Consider the following 26,617-nt stretch of genomic DNA (forward strand, 5'->3'; position numbering starts at 1 on the left):
CTAGCTGTGCTTTAACCAGAAGGGTTTCTGAGAACTAAGTGGAAAAAATGGGGATGGAAGGCCGGGACACACAGACCTAGGGGATTGTGGGATAGTGTGGGCAGAATTTCTGGATAAAAGCCTGGCAATGCTGGTTTCAGCTACGTCCACACTGTGGAATGAATGGGCTTGGACTCACATCCCAGTAGGACTCGGGCTCAGATCCATATACCTGGGCACGTCCATGAACCTCAGTCCCGTGATGCAAGTCAGAAGCCTGTGTGCGTAGTCGGGTAGTTTGGGCTTAAACCTGAGTCTGAGCCTGGGTTTGCTATGAAGAGCAGACATATGCTGAAGGGAATGGGTTGAGAGGGATACAACCGTGAATGACAGTGTTTAGGGAGGTATATACTAGTTCTGCACCATTGCCACTGCTAAAGCATGGATTGAAGATGGAAGATATAGCCAACACACCTGGCTGCCTGCTGCTTCTTCATAAGGTGTCGAACCCCCTGCTGACGTAGGTCACGTGTAGCTGCTCCAAGTACTCCTCTTCCACCAACAGATTCCCTCAAAAAGAGAGCTCAGAGTCCTCTGGTACGTAGGGTAATAGCAGCAATCAGAGGAAACTAGGGGAAAGAGCAAAGATATGTATGCATCTCCTCTTTCATTTGCTGGAAAGTGTGATCTACAGCTGACACCAGGATTCTCTCTACTGATCTCTTAGAAAATAGGCTACAATATTTGAAGCTTAAAAGACTCACACTTGGACTCACGGAGGAAGCGGACCCATTCTAAGATACTTTAGCTCCAGTTAATAGAGAACACAGATCTGCTCTTTAGCCTATCCAGAACAAGACTACTCATGTGCCTGCAATCAGCGCTCCTAACACATACTGACCATGTGTGCACAGGGCCTGATTCTCCACAGCCTCTCACCTATTGTAGTCATTTACATGTGTGCAAAGTGGATATAAAATGCTACCATTCTCATATGACAGTGTCATTTCCCCCCAAAATATAAGATACCATAACTGGAATTGCAGTTTACACATTGAAATGCACTCCAGCAGCGTAGGTCTATGTTTATAGAGAAGTAGAATGAAGTTACATTATCCAAGGTCCCTGTAAGATGATGTCATTACCTTGTAAGATATAGACCCATCTTGAAAACATCTATATCTATGCCTCAGTGCGGTACTGCTTCTTTAGTTGGGTGTGGGCATTACAAGATAGAAAAGAAAAATACTTTTATGTGTACAAGTTCCAATGGGGAAAATAATTTACTACAACTAACTCCTATCTCCACACTGAAGTTCTGGTTTTGTCTATGAATCAATATCCTTGTTCATTTAGATCAGTGGTTCTCAAACTTTTGTACTGGTGACCCCTTTCACATAGCAAGCCTCTGAGTGTGACTCTCCCCTCCCCCCCAATAAATTAAAAACGCTTTTAAATATATTTAACACCATTATAAATGCTGGAGGCAAAGCGGGGTTTGGGGTGGAGGCTGACAGCTCGCGACTCACCATGCAATAACCTTGTGACCCCGAGGGGTCCCGACCCCAAGTTTGAGAACCCCTGCTTTAGATCCAGTATGGAGCAGCATTTTTAATGTTGAATACCATGCATTTTGTAATCCACCAACTAATTAAACTCTCCTCTGCTCTGGCTTTTTCCTTGCCCCAGTGGGGGCTAGAGGGAGATGAGCCCTGTCATTGGCTCAAGCCCAGGAGGAGCTGCTACATCATCTCAATATGTCTTATCAAAATAAATTACCCAAACAACTGGATCTCCATAAAAGAAAGAGAAAATCAAAAATACATCTAACAAAAATCACATGTATCAGGGCTCTATCACTTTGCAAGCCAGGCTGGTAGTGAGGCTACAACACAGAGAGGAGTTTGTGTTCATTAATGTGTGCAGGAGAAATACATCAGAGAGTAGTTGGCAGCTTTGTCAGGCTGGAAAATTCCTTGGAGAGAGAAAGAAAATAAAACAAAAACACTGTCAAGTTGACTCTAAATTTAGAAAGACTAGGGACGTAGACAGCTGTTGGCCTTGAGTTTTTACACATTAAGGGGGAGATTTTCAAGACACAAACCACCCCAGGGAAAGAAGCTACTATAGCCTTCTTAGCTGAAATTGTATCCACCAAATCACAACTGCAAAAATTGTGAATAAAGTGTATGATAAACTGAATAATCAACTCAGTGCATCCACTAACCCTCAGGCCCAAGGGTCATCTGACATAAAAAGTTCATCTTATTTCTGAGAAAAGAGTAACAAAATCAGATAGGGTTTCATGGGGATTGATGAACCAAACCAGAATCAAGACCATCACTTGATCCATCTGCTTTTATGGAGTTTGGACCAATCAGACAAACAGAAAACAACTTAGTGTCCTTGAAATATATCAGGCCCACAACTGGTGAGACAAACCCCTGTCCATCATGGATGGTGAAGAACATCTGCTTATCATGAGACTGTAATAATCAGTGACTGTCTCAGAAAAGGAACTTGTTAGTACATCAACCGCATCATTTACTAAATGCACCAAGCTACAGTCGTCAATGTAGCACACAGCTTTGGAGTCACACTAGAATCATTGCTACATCCAGATATTCAGATTGCAATAGGACAGGGAACAGCCTTTCCCTTTGTCAGCTGACCAGAAAATTCAACCCGTTGCTTTCAGACAAGGACTTTGCCACTGTAATCCATGCCATCACCGCTTTCAGCTCAGACTACTGCAACCCATACTGCATGGGGATGAAAGCAAACACTGCATAGAGCACATACCAAGCAAATGACATGTGCACACCATACCCACTCTCCACAAAGTCCAGTCTCCACTTTTGCACCAATCTCAAGACTTTATTGTACGAGACTCTTAATTGGTTAGAACCAGGTTCTTTCAGTGACTGCTCCAAAACCTATGTAGACAATTATGCTCCAAAGGGATGCTGTAGATGAAGAAGCTTCTGATAAAGACATCTTGATGGTGAGACCCCCATCTTTGAACCCCCTTACCAGAGATGTGATTGAGCCCCATTCTTACTGTGTACAGATCAAAATGCAAGACATTTTTGGATAAAGCCTTTCTTCAATAGCATCACCTCTAATATGGCTCATTTTAGATGCAGATGAGGGGCAAATAAGAAAAGGATAATTCAAAAGGAAGAAAAAGGAGTAGCAGAAAGGTTTCAAAAATTAAGAACGGTTGTGAAGAAAAGTCTGAAATCCCAGAGCAGGAGAAAAGTGATTTCTCTTTTGGCTATTATTAACACTACCTAAATTATATGGGAACTTGGATACTGAAGTGATTGATGAATACCTAAGAAGGACAGATAGAGGTGTGTATCTTCCATAAATGCTTAGGCACATATATTGCCATAAGCCCTAAATGAGGGCTTTTAGCCCTTTCCTATCTTATTAAAAGTCAGGAACATCAAATGCAAAAATCTCTATTAATATATCAAGGCTACACAGTTAAAAGTCAGTCAGTAATAGCAGTGCACTCTATGCTCAAATGTTCCTCTGACATTTATTTATTTATTTGATGTGCCATAAAATACTGTCTTCAGGCAACATAGTCAAGTTAATGTTATTCCAGGAACCACAACTTTTGCATCTCCTCACTTTTCAAATTTAACAGTGGACATGCATTAATAACCTCCCCAACCCATTTAATCATCATCTACTTTATATCAGGCTGAAAGAGGACATCTTGACCTGAGCTTGAAGAGAGCACGTGGCTTGGGAGGAAGCTATTCAGCTTTTTAGCTAGGTTTTTACATTCTCTAACTTTGTTTCTAATGGAGAGTGTAAATGGGAGAAAAGTTAATACCCAACATGAACTCTGAGAGGGGAGTCATTACAGAGGAGAGAAGGCTCTAAGGAGCCACACAGTTCGATTCAGGCATTTCTTACATTGCATTTATTTACTTTTGCAGACACCTGGAGGATCCCAGTTTGAACGCATAGGGACATGGAAAATATGGAAGGAGAAAAGACAATGCATCAGGCAGTCAGGTTGTTTTTCTTAGGGCTGGTCTATGCTGGCAAGTTTTGTTGCCAAAAACTGGCTTTTGGTGACAAAACAGCGATAGCATACACAATGCACTGAGACTTTTTTTGAAAAAAACATCTAATTTTGGTGACAAAAAACTTCCACCCCTGCGAGAGACTTTTGTCTTTTCCTCTCCATTTATTGTCGACAAACAGCCAGTGTAGACAGCAGAGGGTTTTTTTTCCCAATTTTATTGGCCTCCAGAAAGTATCCCACAATTCCCATGCTGCTGCTCTGGTCAGCGGTTTGAATGCCGCTGCCCTGCAGCCAATCCGCTCCTGCCTCTTGCAAGCCCCAGGAATTTTACATCTCATTTCCTGCTTGCTGGCTTCCTAGAGGAGCTTCCCAGGTGAGCATGGATGGCTATCGCACCAAATGTGCTCCCGCTTGGACCACTGCTGAGTTGTTGGATCTGATCAGTTTATGAGGAGAGGAATCTGTTCAGTTGCAGCAGCGAGTGACCCATAGGAATTGGGACACATATGGGCAAATTTCTCAAGGCTTGTGTGAAAAGGGCTACGATCAGGACACGCGGCAGTGCAGAGCGAAGATAAGGCATGGGAGGTGAACCATCACTCCGGTGGTGCACGTAAGACCTGCCACTTCTGTAAGGAGCTGACCTCAGTGGTGACCCCACCTCCATCACCGATTGCCCCCTGGATACTTCGCATGCAGCAGAAAGAGGGGGTAACCCAGAGGCTGAAATTGTGGATGAAGAAGTCGAGCTAGAAGAGGATGCGGTGCTCCCAGTGGGGTCACCCGGTGTGGCAGGCAGCCAGGAACTTTTCTTCACTCCAAAAGTGCTCAACAGGGAGCGGGAAGCAGATGAGACTCTGGGCAAGTTGTTGTGGCTTGTGTAGGGAATAGAAAAGTGGGAGGCAGGTAGCGTTTTCTGTGAGCTGGATATTGCCCTATGTAGCTAATAGCCAACCAGGGTGTCGATGGACATCGAGACCTGCAGGGAATCCTCCAGAGACAGGCTCTGGAAAGTTTCAAAGAGGTACTTTTTAACCCTCGGCCGCAGATTCCAAGGGATTGCAGCCTTGTTAGTTCCCCTATTGTAGGAAACTGTACCATGCCATTTAGCAATCACTGGAACTGGGACCAAAGCAGCACATAGCTGAGCTGCATACAGACTGGGGTAAAAGCCACAAGCATTCAGCATCTGAGTCCTGGTTTCTCTGGTCACCTGTAGCAGTGAGATGTCAGCCAGCAGGTTGGCCGCCTGTGAAAAAGTGACGGGATAATTTTAGAATGAGTTCCCTGCAAAGCTGCCCTGCAAGCCGTGACCTTTTTGTCCGTATGCAGAACCGCCTTTCCCCCACTCCCGAAACTCACCAGGACTGGGGTGCTTGTGGAGCTGTGTGCCTGCCTAAAGTCTCAGAGAGAAAGTGATTTCTACTAGCAAAATGCCCTTTTTACTAAAATGTTTCAATCATTTGCTGGAATGTAACAATCCCTCTTCTGTTCAGCACAGACCTTGAAGAACACATCACGCACCCCTCAGACCAGCTTCGGCAGATAAGAAAAAAACCTAGGTGCAGCAAAGAAGAGATGTTCCAAGAAGTGCTGCAGCGCGATGAGAGACAGACCAGGGAATAGAACGAGTGCTGGGAAGCCAAAAGACAGGACAGAAAAGGGAATGCTGCTTTTGCTAGGCAAGCAACACAGCAAACGATAAAAGTTATGGAGGATCAGACAGATGCTCAGGTCTTTGATACAGCTGCAGACTGAGCAGATCCATGGTTGAGCACCACTGAAGCATATGCAGATGCACAATTCTTTGCCAGTCCCACCCTACTCTATGCCCACACATTCCTTTTCACTTCACAGCACTTCTGAGTTTCCCCATCACTCCACCCCTTCTCACAACTTGGACAATGATAGCTGGAGCTACACACAGTTGTGAGATTTTACACTTTTTAACAATAAATAAAGGCTAAGCTATTTAATGGTACAACGTTTTTATTCTGTGTTCTACAAAAGCATATAGCAATCAATTCACTCTCGGGAACAGGCTTCTAACGCACTGTGTTGCATGAATCTTGGGCCCCGAAATTGTACATAGATGAAACAGGGAAGCAACTCCAAAGAAGATGTGTTGCTGCCCCTCATTGTCAAAGTGGTTCCTCAAAGCCTCTCTGATGTTAATAGCAGCCCTCTGGGCTCCTCTGACAGCCCTAGCATCCGGCTGTTCAAACTGTGCAACCAAGTGCTCTGCCTCAGTGCTCTACATCTGAGCAAAATATTTCACCCTTAGATTCACACAGATTATGCAAAGTGCAGCACGTGGATATGACCAGGGGAATATTATCCTCGGTAATGTCTAGCCTGACATTTAAACACTTCCAGAGAGCTTTCAAATGGCCAAAGGCACATTTGACTACCATGTGGCACTTGCTCAGCCTGTTGTTAAAATGCTCCTTGCTGCTGTCCAGGTGCCCTGTGTAAGGTTTCATGAGCCAGGGCTGTAAGGGGTACACCGGGTCTCCCAGGATTACTATGGGCATTTCCACATCCCCCACTGTGAACTTGTGGTCTGGAAAGAAAGTCCCCGCCTGCAGCTTTCTGTACAGGCCACCGTTCCTGAAGATGCATGTGTCATGCACCTTTCCAGACCAGCCTGCATTGATGTCTGTGAAATGCCCCCAGTGATCCACAAGTGTCTGCAACACCACGGAGAAGTATCCCTTCCTATTGATGTATTCAGAGGCAAGGTGGTCTGGTGCTAAAATTGGAATGTGTGTGCCATCAATCGCCCTGCCACAGTTAGGGAAACCCATCTCTGCAATGCCATCCACTATTTCATGCACATTTCCCAGAGTCGCGGTCCTATGCAGCAGGATGTGATTTATTGCCCTGCACACTTGGAGTAATACAGCCCCAATAGTGGACTTTCCTACTCCAAATTGATTTGCGACTGACCGGTAGCAGTCTGGATTCACCGTCTTCCACACAGAGATTGCAACACACTTCTCTACTGGAAGGGCAGCTCTCAATCTGGTGTCCTTGTGCCACAGTTTGGGGGATAGCTCAGCACATAGCTCCAGGACAGTTGCTTTATGCATCCTAAAGTTCTGTACCCACTGGTCATCATCCCACACCTGCATGACAATGCAATCCCACCAATCAGTGCTCGTTTCCCTAGCAAAAAGCGATGGTCTCCCATATGCAGCTGCTCTGTGAATGCACAAAGCACTGATAAGTTGCTGCCATCCATATCACACTAGAGTGCCTGCGATTCATTCTCTGCTAACTTTGCGAATAATTGTGCTGCCATTTGCGATGTCCTCACTACAGCTAACAGCTCATAAGAGAGAAATGTGGGATCCATCCTAGATCACTACAGATGCTGGCACGCACTACAAAAGAATGACAGTTGGAAAAGCGGTGTGAAAGGAAGCCAGAGACCTTTGGAGGGGTGGGACACAAAGTGGTGCATGACAGTACATTTTGCATATCCCAGGATGTGCCACGCCCCGTTTCCACATTCCCACAACACCTAGTGACAGATGGTGTCACCAGGCACTGTGGGATACATACCCACAATCCATTGCTCTCGCTGTCAACAAAAGGTGCCCTGAAATGTGGACATGATCTGTTGACAGAGGGAGCAAATGTAGACACGCTTTGGCAACTTTGTTTTTGTTGATTTTTCCTTGGCAACATTAGTTTCATAACAAAAAAACTTGCCAGTGTAGACAAGCCCTTACACAAGAGAGAAGGAACCGGCAGGCTGTGTTAGGTAGGAAGTATGACCGTTGGCTAGAGCAGGAGTAGGTGTTGTACAGAGCAGACCAGAGAGGACAAGAATGTTCACAGTAAGAGCCAGAGACATCTATGAAACTCACTGGCTGCTTTGCTTTGGTGAGACAAACTAAGAAATGACCTTTGATTCTATAACTGTATTAAAATGTATTCAGCTTGCAACAACTTTTCATGCTTTATTTTCCTACTGTTCTTTGCTGCCAAAAGGCAAACTAACAGATTTCATTAAAAGCCATGGGACCACCTGCAGCACTAAAATCTGCCTATATGTTAATCTGTAGCTAATTAACGGTGTCTCCTCTTGGCCCCCAGTGATCATCTATTTATTCTTTCATTTTTAGATTTAAAAGAATAGCGTAATAAATGTCATTATGAAGACACCCTGCTCACTTCACCAAATGCTACTCAGCATCATAGAATTGCATATGCTATGAGAAAGACAGACATTTTCTGTATTTTGTTGCATTGCTGAACACCAACAATTCTCTCAGTGTTCAACTGAATACACAGATCCCGAGTTAGTGTCTAAATTCACCCTTGGGGCTTTTTATTGGTAACTCCAGACCACCACCACAACAGACTTCAGCCCAACTTCCTCTCTGAGCTCGGCTGTTCCTAGGGTAGCTCCAGCACCCTCTCTGCCTAGTTCCTTAATTCCCTGTCCCTTCACTGGGCTTGCACAGGTATAACTGACAGGAATTTAGTAAACAAAATTATCTTGATGATACACAAAATGGAAAGGAATCTACAGCTTATTCTGTCTTAGCTGTAATGGTTCTGCAGTGCTAATGCGAGTAAACAGCAGTAATAACTTATTTATAGTAAACAGCTATGACTCTGAATACACACAGGGAGCAATCTGTTGAGTAAGAAAGTACTATTTTTACATAGTCACTTTTTAGAACAGAACGGCACTTCAAAGATTGCTGACAGCTTGGCCGCCTTCTACTGATTTCAGAAAAATAAAGCATAATAAGGAGTTAGGAAAAGTGTGATTACCCGAGGGCCACATTGGGGTTGCAAAACTGTATGGAGGGCCAAGTAGGGAAGATTGTGCCTCCCCAAACAGCCTGGCCCCCGACCCCTATCCGACCCCTCCCACTTCCCGCCCCCCTCAGAACTCCTGACCCATCCAACCCCCTCTGCTCCTTGTCCCCTAACCGCCCCCTCCCAGGACCGCCCGCCCCTAACTGCCTCCGGGACCCCACCCCCATTCAAGCCCCCGTGTTCCCAGTCCCCTGACTGCTCTGACCTCTATCCACACCCACACCCCTTGACAGCCCCCCCATCCCCTGACCGCCCCATCCAACCGCCCCCTGCTCCCTGTCCCAACTGCCCCCCGGGACACCTCACCCCTTATCCAACCCCCAGGCCTGGCCCCCTTACCATGCCGCTCAGAGCAGCATGTCTGGCAGCTGTGCCGCCCGGCTGGAGCCAGCCACGCCACCATGCTGCTCGGCAGAAGCGCGCAACCCCGCGGCCCAGAGCACTGCCTGTGCAGCAGTGTGGCTGCGGGCCAGATGTGGCCTGCGGGCCATAGTTTGCCCACCTCTGTTATACATTAATTGCCATCACTTTCTTTTTAAAGTAATGTCTATTTTCTTTGGTGGCTGATTTTCCCCCAACCAAGATTACATTTGTTAAACTGGATGGTTCACAATAAAGGTCATTCGTACTCATTTCTGTTTTACAAAGAAACTTTTTCCTTATTCCTTCAGGGGCTCCAAGGGAGGTAGAATCATTTACACCAATTGAAGATCTGCCCCTCTGAAGTTAAATCACACTCTTTGTTGATATCCTTAGTTACATAATCAAACTATTTTTAAATAGTCATTGTAAACCTGCAATTTCTGAGCTGAATTGATTTTTAATGGTGATCTCTTATTGAGTTCTTCATAAATCAAAGATACAGTTTCAAAACTTTCTTAGAAGACAAGTTTCGCAATAATGTAATGCTGGATGTGGTGTAGGGTTCAAGTTCATTATCCACATGAGATTCATAACCATGTGAATACAGTACTGTTAAATAATGTCATCCTCCTCGTAAAGTATATATTTTCCAGCTGGGTGCAACTTAACATAGTTTGATATTTATGCTCTTGTAGGATTGAAGTGCAGATGGACATAAAAGTTGTCTTTGAGCCCAGAAAAAGAAAGTCTCCAGGTGGCTTTTTTCTACCACAACAGTCACATGCAATTCAAGTCTGTGCCTCAGTGCACTTAGTTCTTCTAAAAACTGTGTCAGCAACATTTTTGGAGCTCTTCCATGAAAAGTTAAGTATTTTAAACATTTTAATCAAATTGAAACAATGGTGTTCTTTAGCAAGGAAGTCTGTATCGCACTGCTAAGTCTGAAATGGAGTATGCCACCGGCACAGTGTGCTGTAGAGACTGTTAGTGTCTCAGGATTGTGGTTCCCTTGCTGGCGTCTCTAGTTGGGTCAACACTTCACTAATGAGGTCAAGTTCTGAGTACTTGGGATCCCAACAGTGCTGATAGTTTGGAGCCTCATGCACAAAAGACATAGATGTCATTGACAACTTAAGTGTTCTGCTGTTCTTGCATAGCTGAGGGACTCTGCAGTAAATCGGCATTCCAATATTATTGCCTATACACTTGCAAATTTGCAGCGCTGCAGCAGGGTGTGAAAACACACCCTCTCCAGCGCTGCAAATTGCGGCGCTGCAAAGCGCCAGTGTGGTCAAAGCGCTGTACGTTATTCCCCACAGGGAGGTGGAGTACGGACAGCGCTGGGAGAGCTCTCTCCCAGCGCTGGCGCTTTGACTACACTTAGCGCTTCAAAGCCATAGCTGAGTTATTTCAGAGAACTCCCAAAATCTCTGAAAAGTGAAATATCTCCCTGCAGGGCAGGAAACAATACTGTAATGTGTAGAACTCTGCTTCATATAGTTTTACTGGAGAAAACACTTGATATACCTCTTCTGTGTAACTTAAATCAGCTGTCTACAGATGCTACTTGGGGACTAGTCCTGTATACACTCAAGGGCCATGAGACTCTGCAGATAGAAAAGGGAACTGGGATCACATACAGTGCAAAAGGTATAATTTCCACAACCAGATTACACGACAAGGGTATAATTTCCAGTGTCCATTGCATGGCAATTGCTAATTTCAATAACATTGGCCGTTTTTTGTGATAATGTGCTATCACTAACCTGGAATTTATTCTCCTAGTTATTTTATTTAACATCAGGCTTCTCTTTTTCTCGGTATGCTTTCCTTTAAAATATATGGTTTATGTTAAATTCAATGACAGTATAACTTTCCACTTTCGATACCATTCCCCCTGTGCTATTCCAGACGAATCGGGGAAATGGGGCTGGTTGTGGAGTATGGAATTCAGAATTCTGCTTTGTCAGAAGAGTGAAATTGTGTAGCATGAGTACAATTCTGCACAACACTATTTACTGTTAGGTGGGTGAGATCTGTGTTCTTCTAAAGTGGCAAATATATGATATACTGCAGGCACAGATTCACTATTTTATCAAGGTATTTCCTTTGTGACACTTAGCACATTCTTTTTGATTATCGATCACATATAACAGTGGCTGTTTCTATATTGAGAAATAGGGTGAGTAACCTACTCTGCACAAAGGCTGTGCGCCAAGTAATTACCAATTTTTTCATGATAACTATTTAATGTTTTTCTCATGGTCGTTCCCAAGGGCTCCAGTAAGGATCGAAGTGCTATTGCAACAGACTCCTTACAAACATGAACCAAAACATAGTCCCGATTCCAAAGAGCTTATAATCAAAGACTCTACTCCTGTAAAGACTTAAGCATGATTTTTATACAGTGCGAGTAGTCCTGTTGATGTCATGTTTGGCAAACAAAGGACTCGTTCAACTGCAAAGGGAGAACATACAAATGTAAAATATATTTGCTTAAACCATCCAAATTATTTGCATATGAGAGCAAAGGGGTCTTGTATTATTACTAGTGCCAAGTAACAATAGCTTCACAGATACATATGTTTTGGGACTGCTCAGTAATACACTTTTGGCACAAGATAGTGAATCATGCATACAGAAGTATGAGACTGAATATTTGATTTGCTCACAAAGCCTGCATATTTCATACCCTCACAGATAACACAAGATATCATTCGTACCAAAACTCTTAGCCAAATGTCAAATCAGTCTCCTTCTAAGTCTGATTGGACCAAGTATGTCAAAAACATAATTCCTCTAAAAAGAGCCGATTACACATCTAAAGAGAATAATGTTCAGTTTATAGGAGTCTGACAGTACATTGTTGAAGTTATGGAATACAATTCACATACATCTTTCATACTAAAGAAGTACCATCTTTGATGGTTAACTCTGATTTCTATTGCCCTTATCAAAATTACAAGGATAACTTTGACCCATATAAAATATTAAAATGCTGCATGTATTAATAATTCTTCATACAGCACAATTATACAATTTGTTTGCAATTTCCCATTAACCATTTTACCCCGTTGTAACACTACTTCTCTCACTTAGTTATTGCAGTGTATAAAACATCCTCTTTTCTCTGTTTGTTGTATTACTGAAAGTTTCAGAAAACAAATGAATAAATAAAAAAGATTGTCATACATACCTGTCAGCCTGCCAAGGCCCAAGAATCACCCACGCACACACAAGCAGAGAAGCTTAACATGATGTGAGATTCTTTTGTTTGTCATAAATAAGGTTTTCCTATCATCTTATTTCCATGCTTCATCTGCCCTCATTTAAATAATATATAATAAAAAAAATGAGAGAATACCATGTCTGTGTGGAATAAAGGTTAAAATGTGGATGATTAAGAGGTATGTTTCTGAACTGCCCAAAATATTAATGCATACAGCACGTACTGTGTATAGGGGTGCAGCAGGCAAGGGAAGTGGGAAAGAATACTATGCTACTTTGAACTTCTATGACACCTTCCATTCAAGGGTCTGAGATCACTTTTCAGCTATTAGTGACATTTCACGCATTAGTGCACAATACTCTTATGAACTAAGTTAGTATTTCTGGAAAAGGAATCTCAGACAAAGAAATTAAGTGATTTGTTTGAGGTAACATAGGGAGTCTTTAACAGGTCCAGGAAGAGTACCCTTAGGTCCAGTCCTGTGGTTTAACCGCTAAATCATACGTCCTCATTCCTCCCTGGAAACAGTATAAGATGTTCATTAGATCGAGCACTGTTTCTTGCATTAAGACGACACAGCCTGGCTTGGGGACATGTAGATTGCCCAGCAGCCCTGATGTCTCGGGGGAGTGACAATCACACTTTGTTCCCAGTTTGCTCCAGTTTCAAACAGAGTGGAAGCAAAACAGATGAGGAGAAGCATAAGAAGAAAATAGTAATGTGTATGTTCCCGTAGAGGAGGGAAACAGGAATGGGGCCTACTAGGAGTGGAGAAGAAGTCTTAGCTATACTGTGATAGGCACTATACAAGACAGCCAGAAGGATGAGTGGAAGAGATACTGGGGACTGTGACTGAGTTTATGCACCCAAGACAAAAAAGGAAGGTGTTGAAGCAGGCACTTGGAAGCAGGACTTGCCCTAGGTGGAGCTGAGTTGGGAGATGCCCAGCTGAGGGAATGATATTCTTCTTGCGAGAAAGCGCACTGACCTGAGCAGTCAGGCAGGCCTTTGGAGCAGTTTCCCAGTCTTGCTGCCTGCCAAAGGAGATGAGTTCCCTGACAGTAAATGGATCTAGCGTGGCCTTGGTTGAAAGAAGTGAGCCCTTTGGTCTTACCACCATTTACATTTGGACAGCACTAACTCTTTATTATAAATTTCTTTTTGCCTAAAGTTAACTGGGCAGGGGCCTGACTTAACCTCTCAAGAGGGGCAGTATCAGCTGGGCAGTGGCCATACCAGCAGGATCTTCCACAGGGCGCAAGATGAGAAGACCTGCTGGGAAGGAAGAGAAAAGGTGAAGCCTGAGGGACTGGGGAAGTAATCAAAACAAAATTGTTCCTTCTTTAAAATTCAATATTGCCAAGCATGGAGCCCTGCTGTTGGAGGCAGTGGTATTAAGACCTGCTCCTCTGCAGCCTTTGAACTCATGGGCCCCCTGAGAATTTTAGAGGAAGTGACTCCAAAACCAACGTGATAACTAATGGAATAGACAAAAGATAAAATTTTCAGAAGTACTTAAGTGACTTAAGAGCCTAGATCCCATTTTCAAAAGTGATGCAGGCATTCAAGAGCCTAAGTCCCACTGATTTTCAATTAGCCTTATCCCCATCTTTACCCCAAAGGCAAGTTGGGCCCCACAGATAGAGCATTCAGACTTCAAAACATAAATTCCTCTAGAACCTCTGTACATCAAGCTCTGGCCTTCCTACAGCCCTTTTCAACCTCTCAACAGGTCAGCTTTTTCTCCATTCTGTAGACCTTGCAGAAAGAGATTCTGTAATACATTTGCTCCTCTTCCCATCCCATAATTCTCAGACATCTAAATGTTTCATTGTGTGAACCACCAGGTTGGGTGCTATGGATCACTGGTGGTGCTTGAACCATAGTTTGAGAACTTCTATTAAAGAAGAAAGAAAGAAAAAAATCCTGTGTTTAGATAAGCAGTTTATTTTATTTTGTCATCAGTAGGAGGCTACATCTACACTACACACCACTGGCATGCAGTGAATGTAGCTACATGCCATAATGAAAACACCCTATATGGATGCAGCCCACATCTACATGTGCCAGTGAAAAGCTCTGGCAGAAGGGAGGCAGCAGGGGAAGGCTTCTGTAGATCACCCCCCTGCCAAAGCCTTTCCCAGGTCCTAGAGTCCTTTCCTGCGTGATTAAAGGCTCCAGTAGCAGGACATTACACAGCTAAAAACATCAGAGTAGATGGGGAGGCATGGCTTGGGTGAGTAGAAATCTGTGTAGGGTGTGTACTCCCATACATACCCTTCAGGCAGGTCTTTTCACCCAAGCTGTCTCTCACAGTATACACTAGGGTGACCAGACGTTCCAATTTTATAGGGATAGTCCTGATTTTTGGGTCTTTTTCTTATAGAGGCTCCTATTACCCCTCACCCCCTGTTCTGATTTTTCACATTTGCTGTCTGGTCACCCTAGTATACACTGCTATTTATACCCATGGTGGAGCGCTACGTGAGTATGTACACTCCACGACCCTGAAAGAAGCATGCAGATAGACCCTTACACAATGCAGCGTTGTCAGCACAAGCTGAAGACCAGTTGTTTGGGGGTCCAATGCAATGCACATTAAAGTCCATGGGAGTCTTTTGTTGACTTCAGTGGGCACTGGAATAGGCCTCAAGTAAAGATGTGTTAAATCCCATGAATACTTTGTCAGTGTATCAGTGGGCCTGCTTGGCTTGAGGGGAGTACTTTTTAACATTACAAATAAGAGGAAAATATCTTTTTGTGATTCTCAGAATCACACAGTGTAAGCCAAGGTCATATCCCAAAGATTTCTGTATTAGAGATATTATCTAATAATTTACCTTGCTTGTATGATCTTGATACCAGAGTAACCATTTTCCATTGCTTCTAGCACTGGTTTATATCACATATTTAAAGTTTCATTGCATTGCCTACCACCTCATAATACACTCATTTTGATCTTTCCTGTGAAGCTTAGATTGAGATAAGAGTGAAACATCTGACTACATTACAAACATACATAAGATGATATGAAAACACCACTAGCATTTTTAATTAATTTCTTAAGTAGTGCAGTCAGTGGAAATAATATTATATGACTGCAATTGAGACTAGAGACTTTATGGATGAAAAATTGTAAATTAAGGGCAAAACTAGTGATACATTTCCCATTCATAGTTATTTCCACACAAAAATGATTTTTAATTTGTATATTTCCAAAAGGTAACCCCTGACACTAGGATCTGTTGATTTCTCCCAGTACCTTCTGATTTGCACTGGGGTTTATGTTAGCAATTATCATTGCCAAGAAAGTAATTGAGATACATAATTTAGTTGATACAAAATATCACTCTGTAGTTTCGGAAACAGTTTAAATCATGTGTTATTTAATTCTGCTTCCAGAAGTGTGAGAAGCTATACATTATGCCTTTTTAAAAAAAGTTGAAATGTATTGCAAATATGAAAGTTTTTTTCCTGACAATTTTACATGTGCAATTTCATATGCAAAAGGTAAGGGTAGTGAGAACACTGCCAAACAGTGAACAGTCTCTAAAAATGAAGGCAAGATGGCCATAGAGCAGCTAGTAAATCAGGAAAAGATTTAATCTCCACCACGGAGAGAGATAGCAGAAGAAAGTCTCAAGAAAAATCAAGCCAAATATCAGTGATTAGGTAAATCTATTTTGGGGGGGGGGGGGAGGGAAGGAATAGATAAAGTAAGAAATGTTTTCTCTTATCTGCAAGTAAAGAGTCCATTACAAGCATTAATCAGAACAATGTTCTGAGACAAAATCAGAGGACTTGGGGGGAAGAACCTTGTCTGATGTGTACAAGTTATTGAGAAGTCACTGAACTCCACTTCTAAAACAGTGCTTTCACAATCTTGGGTTCTTTTAAATTAGGAGAGACTGGCCGGATTATTATGAAGGCTTCCATTACATTTTGCAGAAATATAATGGCAGCTTGAACATAAACATACAGAAACCAAAAAAGCCACTCATAATAAGCCTACAATAACTTCATGAATCTCAACAACATTTTTAATTTTCAACAGAAAAGTAGCAGAGAGGTGTAATTGTCCACAAAAGTTGTCAACAGGTGCATCAGATATGCTAGCCACGTGGCTTTTGCAGAGCAATATCACCACCACATCATTTTGATTTTTAAAAGCTCACACTGCAAAATAAACCCAGCAGTTTTTGCATGCAGGGCTGTTGAACATATGGAAGGGCCAGGAGCAAGGGCCTTGTAATAAATAGCTCAGAGATTCATAGGAAACCCTGATCCAGCCCCTGTGGGATTCCCCCTCATTACAGGCAGCATTGGTGACTCATATTTGCATCACATATGCAAATACAGCAACACACTGATTAACAACCCTAGAATTTTATTGAGAATTTATGACTCGTAGAACTACTGGGTCTATTTTGGGTTGCGAATCTTTCATGATAAAATGTACATAACGAATTTCAAAAGGTACTTGTCATTTTCTTTTTGCCCCTTCAAATGCAATATTCTGAAATAGAAAATCCAGGAAAGGACTTTAGAAGCAGAAATACCTAGAAATGATAGTGGAGAGAAAATTAGAAATGAACTTGCAGTGCAATATGCCAGGGAAAAAATGACAATAGGTCAGATTGCAAAACCCTGCTCATGTTTGATAAATATAACAGTAATGAGTCTCCAAGACCAGATGGTGTTCACCCAAAAGTTCTGAAGGAACTCAAACATGAAATTGCAGAACTACTAACTGTAGTGTGTAACCAATCACTTAAATCTCCTTCTCTGTCAGTTGACTGGAGGATAGCTTATGTGATACCAATTTTTTTAAGAAGGCTCTAGAGGCAATTGTGGCAATTACAGGATGGTAAATCTAACTTCAGTACCAGGCAAATTGGTTTGAAACTATAGTAAAGAACCAAATTATCAGACACATAGATGAACATAATTTATTGGGGAAGAGTCAACATGGCTTCTGTAAAGGGAAATCGTGCCTTGCCAATCTATTAGAATTCTTTGAGGACAACAATTGTGGACCAGGGTGATCCAGTGGATATAGTGTACTTGGACTTTCAGAAAGCCTTTGACAAGATTCCTCACCAATGACTCTTAAGCAAAAGTAGGCAGTCATGGGATAAGAGGGAAGGTTCTCTCATGGATCAGTAAGTGGTTAAAAGACAGAAAACAAAAGGTAGAAATCAGTGGTGAGTTTTCAAAATGGAGAGAGATAAATAGTGGTGTCCCCTAGGGATCTGTATTGGTATCAGTGATGTTCAACACACTCAAATGATCTGGGAAAAGGGGTGGACATTTGCAAATGATACAAAATTACTCAAGATAGTTAAGTCCAAGGCATGCTACAAAAAGTTACAAAGGGATCTCACAAAACTGAGTGACTGGGCAACAAAATGGCAGACGAAATTCAATGTTGATAAATGCAAAGTAATGCACACTGGAAAACATAATCCCAACTATACATACAAAATGGTATCTAAATTAGATGTTACCACTCAGGAAAGAGATCTTTGACTCATTGTGAATAGTTCTCTGAAAACATCCACTCAATGTGCACCAGCAGTCAAAAAAAAAAAAAGCTAACAATGTTAGGAATCATTAGGAAAGGGATAGATAGTAAGAGAGTAACTATCATAATGCCATTATGTAAGTAATCCATGGTACGCCCACAGTTTGAATACTGTGTTCAGTTCTGGTCACCCCATCTCAAAAAACATACATTAGAAATGGAAAAGGTACAGAGAAGGGCAAGAAAAATTATTAAAGAAACAGCTTCCAAATAAGGAGAGATTATAAAGACAGAGACTGTTCAGCTTGGAAAAGAATTGACTAAGGGGGATATGATAAAGGTCTATAAAATCATAAATGGCATGGAAAAAAGTGTTATTTATCCCTTGACATAACACAAGAACTAGAGGTCACCCAATGAAATTAATAAGCAGCAGGTTTAAAACAAACAAAAGGAAGTACTACTTCACACAACACACAGTCAACTTGTGGAACTCATTGTCAGGGGATGTTATGCAGGCCAAAACTACAATGGAGTTCAAAAAACAGCTAGATAAATTCATGAATGATAGGTCAGCAATGGCAATTAGCCAAGGTGGTCAGGGATGCAGCCCCATGCTCTGGATGTTCCTAGCCTCTGACTGCCAGAAGCTGGGAGTGGATGACAGGGGATGGATAAGTAAATGATTGCCTGTTCTCTTCATTCCCTCTGAAGCACCTGGTACTGACTGCTGTTGGAAGGCAAAATACCGGGCTCAACAGACCATTGATCTGACCCAGTATGGCCATTCTTATGTTCACCAACATGCCTAAGGGTTCACATTGTAGCCTCTATATGATTTAGGGCTAAATAGGCAGTGGCACAAGTCATGTACCAGATAGATCAGTATTGCATAGAAAAGTTAAGAGCATCTAGCATGTCAGCCACAATTGTGGTTGCCAGAAGACACAAGTTGGAGGGAATTCAAAAGAACAAGAAACGTGATTAAAAGCTTAGAGGGATTGATTTAGGAGGAAAGTGTAAAATTTCTAACTATATATAGTTTGACTAAAGGATGTATGAAGGGACATAACTGTCTACAAGCACTGGAAAGATATAAACACCAAGGAAGGAGTAGGTTTATTTATAGACTATAAAGAGTAGTAATGAAATACAATTAAAGAAATTACAACTTAAATTGGGTATCAGGAAATCTTTCAAAACAGTAAGCTGAAAGTCAAAGGGACAGTCTCAAGTGGTAAAAAACCTGTTGCTAGCACGACTAACAACTAGACTGGACAAACCCCTCAAGAACACGCCATGGAGAGTATGGTGCATTTTCTACTGCAGGGCAGGAACTTACATGATAAAACCCAAGGCACAAAGTAACTCTGAATCTATATCCCTCTTTGTCTCAAGAGGCTATTATCTGCTATAGTGATTGGGGAGACCAGTTTGTTGGGACAGGTTCTGAGGGCACATACTGTATATGTGGAGCCTCTCTTCCTCTTCATAGTACCTTCCTTAACATCTAGTAATATTTCATAACTCTTAGCAGGATACTTTTAATCTTCTATTTCTTTGTTCGAATTTATGTATGTTTGTTCAGTGTGTTAATACTAAACAGATATGCTATTGTCTACATTACTAATCATGATAGAATTTTTCATTTTAAACCTTGGGATAGAAATCTCAATGTTTCTGTGCTGAAAATCTCAGAAGTTTTGTTTACCTCTAGTCCTCCCACTTAATAATAAGGAAAGCATGTCACAGACTTACTGAAAAGGCAAGCTTAATTGAGAGAGTGGAGTATGAGGAGCGGTTGTGGGCTTAACTAAAACCCTTTCAGAAACACGTCTCACAGCAACACATATCATCCCTGCCCACCCCAGAAAAAATGACTGATCATTGACACAGTTCCCCATTATTGTCCAACCACATTAACTGCTGTTGACTATTAGCATAGACATGGCTTAATAAATAGCACCATCACTGCACAAATATACTGTGATGAAGCAGTCCACCACCGAGGGAGCAGAGCCATGGGGTGGAAGGAAGCCACAGAGGGAGTGAATCTACAATGGCATCCTAATTATATCAGTCTCCTGCCTTAAAGAAATCTAACATGGAAATCTAGGGCAGAGCTAAAGGAGGTACCAGTTGCAGGGTACACACTGCAAAGCTTGTCCCCTCCATTCAAACAACTCACTAAACTAGCAAATTTAGACTAAACACACATGCCTTAGGAAATATTCCCCTAAAATGGGAATGACTAACCTTCTTGTGCTTCTGGTTCTGGGGCACAGGAAAAACCAGCAGCTGTATATACTCATTGCTGTGAGATGCCATCTTGAATCTCACAGGTAGGGTTGATAGTGTGGCTAACATATAGTCTCACACAGCGCCACATGGTGGCAGGAAAGCAGCATTGCACTCTTCCAGTGAGAATGGGAATCTGGAAATACCATATTAAGGTTTTTTCCTATTTATTTTTCTTTTCGCTAGAGCTGGAGGGTGTTGGTATTTCTTTGGTTCCTGCTGGCCTCAGAAATGTAAAATCACATTGTTTTAATGGGATAAGGAGGGGGGATAGCTATAGGAAAAATAGCATAGAATGAAGGAGGGCTGAAGCCCAAGGGAGGAATCATCAGTGGCCATAAATTGGGTCTTCAAGATCTAGTTTCAGAATCAACAGGGGCAGAGTTTTCAAACAAAACCAGCTTTCTTGTTAAAGGGTTATTGCTCATATTAATACCCAAAGCTGTGTATGAAGATTCAGTCTGCTTTTTAGGGAACTTTAAACAAAAGGCATTAAATCATATAAAATAGCATCTTGGCTAGTAACCACGTTGTTTCTTCACATTGAATCAGCCTGAGTCTACAGCCAGTGCTTCCCAAGCCACAGTAGGGTGACAAACTGTACAAGGTCTAAATAAAACAAGCCATAGTTTGTTCCAGAACAAATATAAAATGAATGCAGTTTATTGGTACTGCCAGTCCAATAGTTGCATTTAACAACCAGCATAAGCCAATGCAAAAGACAGCCCCTCAAATCAGTAGCTCCCCATTCTCAGAAACAAATTCAATGCCCATTGGGGGGAGGGGTAACGACCTCATGTGATCCCAATAATAATAAAAGAGCAGCAAAGGGAACAGTTACAAAAGCATTATAAATAGATCCAAGAAGGGCTGATGGTTTTTTATTTCCTGTCTGTATTTAAGCAGTGTAAGTTTATGCTTTCTGGTCACAATGTACCTGAAACAAGCAATATAAATAAGAGTGTAAGCTATACTTTATCTTCAGCAGCTACTCTCCAAAGCTTAAACTAGTATTTCACCAAAACAAGCTTAAATGGATTGCTTCTGTGGTGAGGGAAGAGGAGAGCTAGCTAATAAGTCACATGATTAATGATACTTTTCAGTATATATGTGATTTCTTTAGTGTTATTTGGTGTGTGCTTTTCACCTCTTCTGAAATTAAAGGTTTGAACTGTGTCCCCAGCTGTTTATTATGGGGTCTCTAGCGTTCTGCCTTACCAAAAATTGTTCAGAAGTTGGCTAGTGATGGACTGTTATTTACATTATGCCAAGTCCTCTTTCCTTCTCCCCCTCTCCTGAGGGCCCCTTCTCCAAAAGTCTGAGTTTAGTGTTGTGGTGAGGGTTTTTTTATTTCTTTTTGCAGCTCCATATCCTTGTTACTCTGATCTTGTGAAACTTTTGATGATCTTTCCCTGACAGCGTCCTCAAATTTCTTTCACGTAGTGCACTAATTTTCCCACAGCCTACCTGGTTCTCTCTGCACATGATTGAAAACTGAATAGTCCAGTCAGGAGGCATCTGAGTATCCTATGAAGTTGTCATTGTATATATTTCTAGCCTAATTTTGACTTTAGGCATTTCATAAATATTCTGCCAGGGAAGTTGATGTCTCCTATTGGTTTTTTACTTACTTCCTCAAAGAAATTGCAAAGTAACAAGAAATGTTTTGTTATCTCTTCCTTGAGAATTCCAGCCTCTGCACTGTCTGCTACAAGAGGCTAGGTTGACTTTTCTTCTAGTAAGATCTCAGACAGTCAGGATGATCCCTTTTTGTGTAGCTTCCAAAACTGGAGACATTTTCTTAGTTTAACATCTTTAGTTTGCAATATTTTTTAAAGCCCCTTGTTTGTATCACTATCTCAATGTTCTCTGAGGTTCTAATTTGGAAGTTTTGTTCCTTCTCGCTAGCTCTTCCACAGAATGAGTAGGCAAATTCACTCCTTTCTCTGGGTTTTCTTATTCACCATTTAATTATTTTTTAAAGTTTAACAATTCATTAAGATTGGTTACACACAAACAGGAATAATCTAAGCATAATTTATATATTTGCCGCATACGGGGGGGGGGCAATCTAGTGTTTGATGTGAGTATAAAGAGTATATCTACGCAGGGCCGCCCAGAGGATTCCGGGGCCCAGGGTCTTCGGTGGTGGGGGACCCTTCCGTTCCGGGACCCACCGCCGAAGTGCCCCAAAGACCCGCGGCGTGAGCCCCCCGCCGCCGAATTACCGCCAAAGCGGGACCCGCCGCCAAAGTGCAGCCCGGTCTTCGGTGGTAATTCGGCGGCGGGGGGGGGGTCCCCGCCGCGGGTCTTCGGGGCACTTTGGCGGCGAGTCCCGGAAAGAAAGGGCCCCCCCGCCACTGAATTACCGCCGAAGACCGGGCTGCACGTCGGCGCGGCTCCCGCTTCGGCGGTAATTCGCCACTGGGTGGTCCTTCCGCTCCGCCGGCGAAGACCGGGAGCGAAGAAGCTCCTGCGCCCTCTTGCCCCGCCCCCTCTGGGCGGCCCTGACCCTATCTCCCCCCCCAGAACACCCACAATCCAACCCCCCCCATTCCCTGCCCCCTGACCGCTCCCCCAACCTCTGCCCCCTCCCTGTGCCCTGACCGTCCCCAGGACTCCCTGCCCCTTAGCCAACCCCCTGGCCCCAGCCTCTTACCCCCGGCTCCCTCCTCACCCGGAGCCTCAGCGCCTCGCCCGACAGCCGCAGCGTGTCTCCGGCAGGGCCTGAGCTCCGTCCCGCTCCGAGCCGCGTGGTGAGGGGGCGGGGCTGCGAGCTCCACGCCTAGCGGAGGGAGCTGAGCTCAGCCCGGAGCTCCCAACCCCGTCCCCTCACCACGCGGCGAGCGGGGCGGGGCGGGGCTCAGGGGCCCCGGCGGAGACACGCTGCAGCGCTGTCTGAGGACAGCGCTTGATGCGCTAGGGCTTCAGGAGAGGGGCGGAGGCGGGAGCCTCAGGTGTTCTCTTGGGGGCCCCTGCGGAGCCTGGGGCCCGGGGCAAATTGCCCCCTTTGCCCCCCCCTCTGGGCGGCCCTGTATCTACGTACGTTAAATGCATTGTCACAAGTACAAGTCTATTGCAAGTCAGGATCACTATTCTCTTTAGGATATTAAGGCATGTGACAAATATTCTGTGGTATTCAGGCATTCAACATAGAGCAGAGATTCTCAGGGGGTGAGGGGGGCTCCCCTGAGTGGGGGCATGGAATGTATTCTGGTGTGTGTGAGAGAAGCTTTAGGGGGAAAAAAAATCTCCCTGCACACATTTTACCCACAGCAATGGACAACTAGGAAAGCTACTGGTAATTCTCCAAACATATCAGGTCCTCAGATGGCACTGTGCATTTTGACAGATTTCTATTAAGCTTCAATAGCATTATACAAAGTTGTTGCCATCTGTACATTAATCCGTTTGCTCTGATGTGGTGTGTACATTTAATTGTAAGCATCAACCACAATCACAGTTTTGCTTTTGCTCTTATTACAATGGATTGTTGGAGCTGTTTGAATCAATGCCTTACTGATTTTATATTTAATATTTAGTGAGAGTTGCATTTTGATTTTTTTATCAGTATATGTATGTGTGGTGGGAGGGGACATAAACTGCAGACACAAAGGAAGCACTAGTGTAGAGTTTATCTATATAGCTGTGGAGTAGACATCTTCCAATTTAGACTACACTCTAGGTCCAGTCCCTGTGAAAGTTTTGTATCTTCTGCCTATTAGTTTCCTTCCTTACATTGATCAACAGTGTCATGTTCCCAGTGGAATGGAGAAGTTGTGCGGTCATGATCATAGATGGAGCAGTATCAGTGCCTAATCCTATAGAGGATTTTGAATATCAGGAAGTCTTCAGCTGAACTCTGTATTCAATGGGGAGCCAGCGTACAATACAGAAATAGGATGATGTACACACAGCAACCTGTGTTCTTAAGCTGACGGTTGCTGCATTTTGTATCAGTTGGAGTTTTATCAGGGGATGGGATTTCATTCCTAAATATAAAGAGCAAACATTGACTCCTCTCTTTGTTCAAATTCCACCAGATCATATACAATTTTGAGATAAACCTTAAGGAATCACACCATCTCCTGAGCTGCAACGTGGAGTTATCCTCACCAAACAGGTATGCACCATGCAGTCTGTAAAGAATTCATTCACGGAACTGAGTGCTCTGCATGAGAGCAGAGAGAAGTGAGGCGGGTATCTTCAAAGAGGGCAGACGGAAGTGTGACCACAGGTGTTGTCATGCTATTTGTTGTACTAGAAGGCACCATTGCTTTTCTTTGGAAGACCATATTCTAGTTCTCAGTGCCCCTGATAGTAAAGAAACAACTTCTCTTCTAAAAGTAAAAAAACCTCTCTCCCTGTTGGAGATGAGAAGTTTGACAAAATAAATAAGTCTGGGGTGGAAGCTGGAGATAAGACCAGTTCTATGAGACAAAGGAAAGTGGCCCAGACTCATGAGCTACTAAATGCCTTCACATTGACTTTGCATACTCATAACTCCATTGGGAGTTGAAGGTGTTTAATATCTTGTAGCAGTGGGAGAGCTGCTGGGAACAAAGGACATGTCTACACTTGCAGCTGGGAGGGTGATTCCCAGCTCAAGGAGACGTACCCTAGCTCTCATTGAGCTAAAACACTGAAGATGGTAGCATAGCATAGGTGCACTTGCAACCCCTCATACTAGCCACTTGAGTAGTACCCACAGGCTCCAACTGTTTGTACTGGGTGTGGCTAGCTCCTCCTACCCCACACTACTATTTTCAGCGTGCTCGTGCAATAAGAGCTAGTACGAGTGTGTCTACATGAGCTGGGACTCACACCCTGCCTCTCCAAGCAAACATACTCACAGAGCAGAGGTTGCTGTTCTCTGCAGAACCTGCCTGCTGTGAGCATGCAGCCCCCAGGGAGTGGATATAACAGTTGCCGCAGTACAGTCTGGTGCAGAGCAGTTCATTCATTTGGAGGAGAAGGGATTGAAGGACAGAGCTTGATTTAGGCTTGACTGTTCCCCAACCTAGTTAAAGTATCAAAGATTTTCAGGTTTCAGCACTGTTTCTTTAAATAATGGTAGTGGTGCAGGGTCAGGCTATTTGTCCTGTATCTCAGTTTTCAATCTGAGTATCTCTTATAAGCTTGCAACCCACACCACTCCTTTCACAAGCCTATTAGTTTTGTAGATTGCTCCAGCTCCCTCCTCCAGGTAGGAGAGAGGAGGAATGGCTGTGTGCTGAACCGACAGACCTGTCAAATGAGGGGGAAGAGTTACCTGCACTTGGTCAGTATTGTTTACTGTTTCCAGATGCTCCTTAATATAATCTTTTAATATCAATTTCACATAAAAATCCACTGCTAATTAAAAAAACCAGCACCCTGGTGTATGGCTTACAGGGTCATTCTCATTAAATATAGCCTATTCTAAAAGTCCAGTGCATATGTGTGTATAGGCCATCTGTACTAGCAGAGGGAAGGGAGTAAGATGGTACTTATCACACCTCATTTGGGCCTTGTGTGCAAAAGTTAAAAGATCAACATATTTTTCAGTGTTCTTACCTTCCCCCAGCACCCTCTGGCATATTTCTCTCTGATCATAGCAGTTGGGTGTATCTCATTTTCCTTGATGATGCAACACACACACACCCTCAGTTGGGTCTGATTCTGAATTCCTTGCACACCCTAAATGCTCACTGATGTTGATGGGAGATTCGAGTGGGCAAGAAATGAAGAAGTTGCTGTGTTCAGGAGCCTGTATAAGAGCTGGCTCCTTTTATTTCAGAGCCTGCTTCCTTTTCCTTTTTTCATCAATTTTTAAGAGTGCAGGGTGGAAAAGATAGCAGTTCTATAACACCTTGCAAAGGGAAAAGAAATCCTGCAGTTCTTGGCCCTTACTAAAGGCAGAACACCAATTTTTGTTGGGAGTTTTACCTGAGTAAGGAGTGCAAGGTTTTTATACTGTTCACAACTGTTCTTTTCCCCCTAAACTAGCAGTTCCAGAAGAAATTGTCTCTGTATCTCAGATATTGCCTAGACTGTCTTCAATTTATATGGAACAAACAATGTTTTCAACTCTAATAAACTGTTTATTTTGAACCCATAGAACAAGAATATGGATCCTTTTCATGCTGCTTTGATTAGATGGGTGAAAGAGTTTACTAGCTCACACAATACTCCAAGTCATAGGTTCAATCAACATGAAGACTGAAGATTTATTGGCCAGAGTGGGCTGAGGGCACCAGTCCAGAGACAAGTCATCTCTGTGTACATAACCACAGGTTTATGGCACAGCCTAAGAAGATCTCACCCCACAGAGATGCATTTGCAGTGTAGATTTAAT

General features: G+C 43.1%; 1 long non-coding RNA gene across 4 annotated transcripts in view; it reads right to left on the reverse strand.

The window, feature by feature from the left end:
• Nucleotides 1-26,617, reverse strand: part of LOC123378852 — a 133,345-nt gene that overhangs the window by 95,412 nt on the left and 11,316 nt on the right. For all 4 annotated transcript variants that reach the window (XR_006582763.1, XR_006582762.1, XR_006582760.1 and 1 more), the window contains exon 2: nt 454-608. This is a non-coding gene — a long non-coding RNA (uncharacterized LOC123378852). The remainder of the gene's footprint in view (nt 1-453; nt 609-26,617) is intronic.

Source organism: Mauremys mutica, chromosome 10 (genome assembly GCF_020497125.1).
Source record: "Mauremys mutica isolate MM-2020 ecotype Southern chromosome 10, ASM2049712v1, whole genome shotgun sequence".
Taxonomy (NCBI): Eukaryota; Metazoa; Chordata; order Testudines; family Geoemydidae; genus Mauremys; species Mauremys mutica.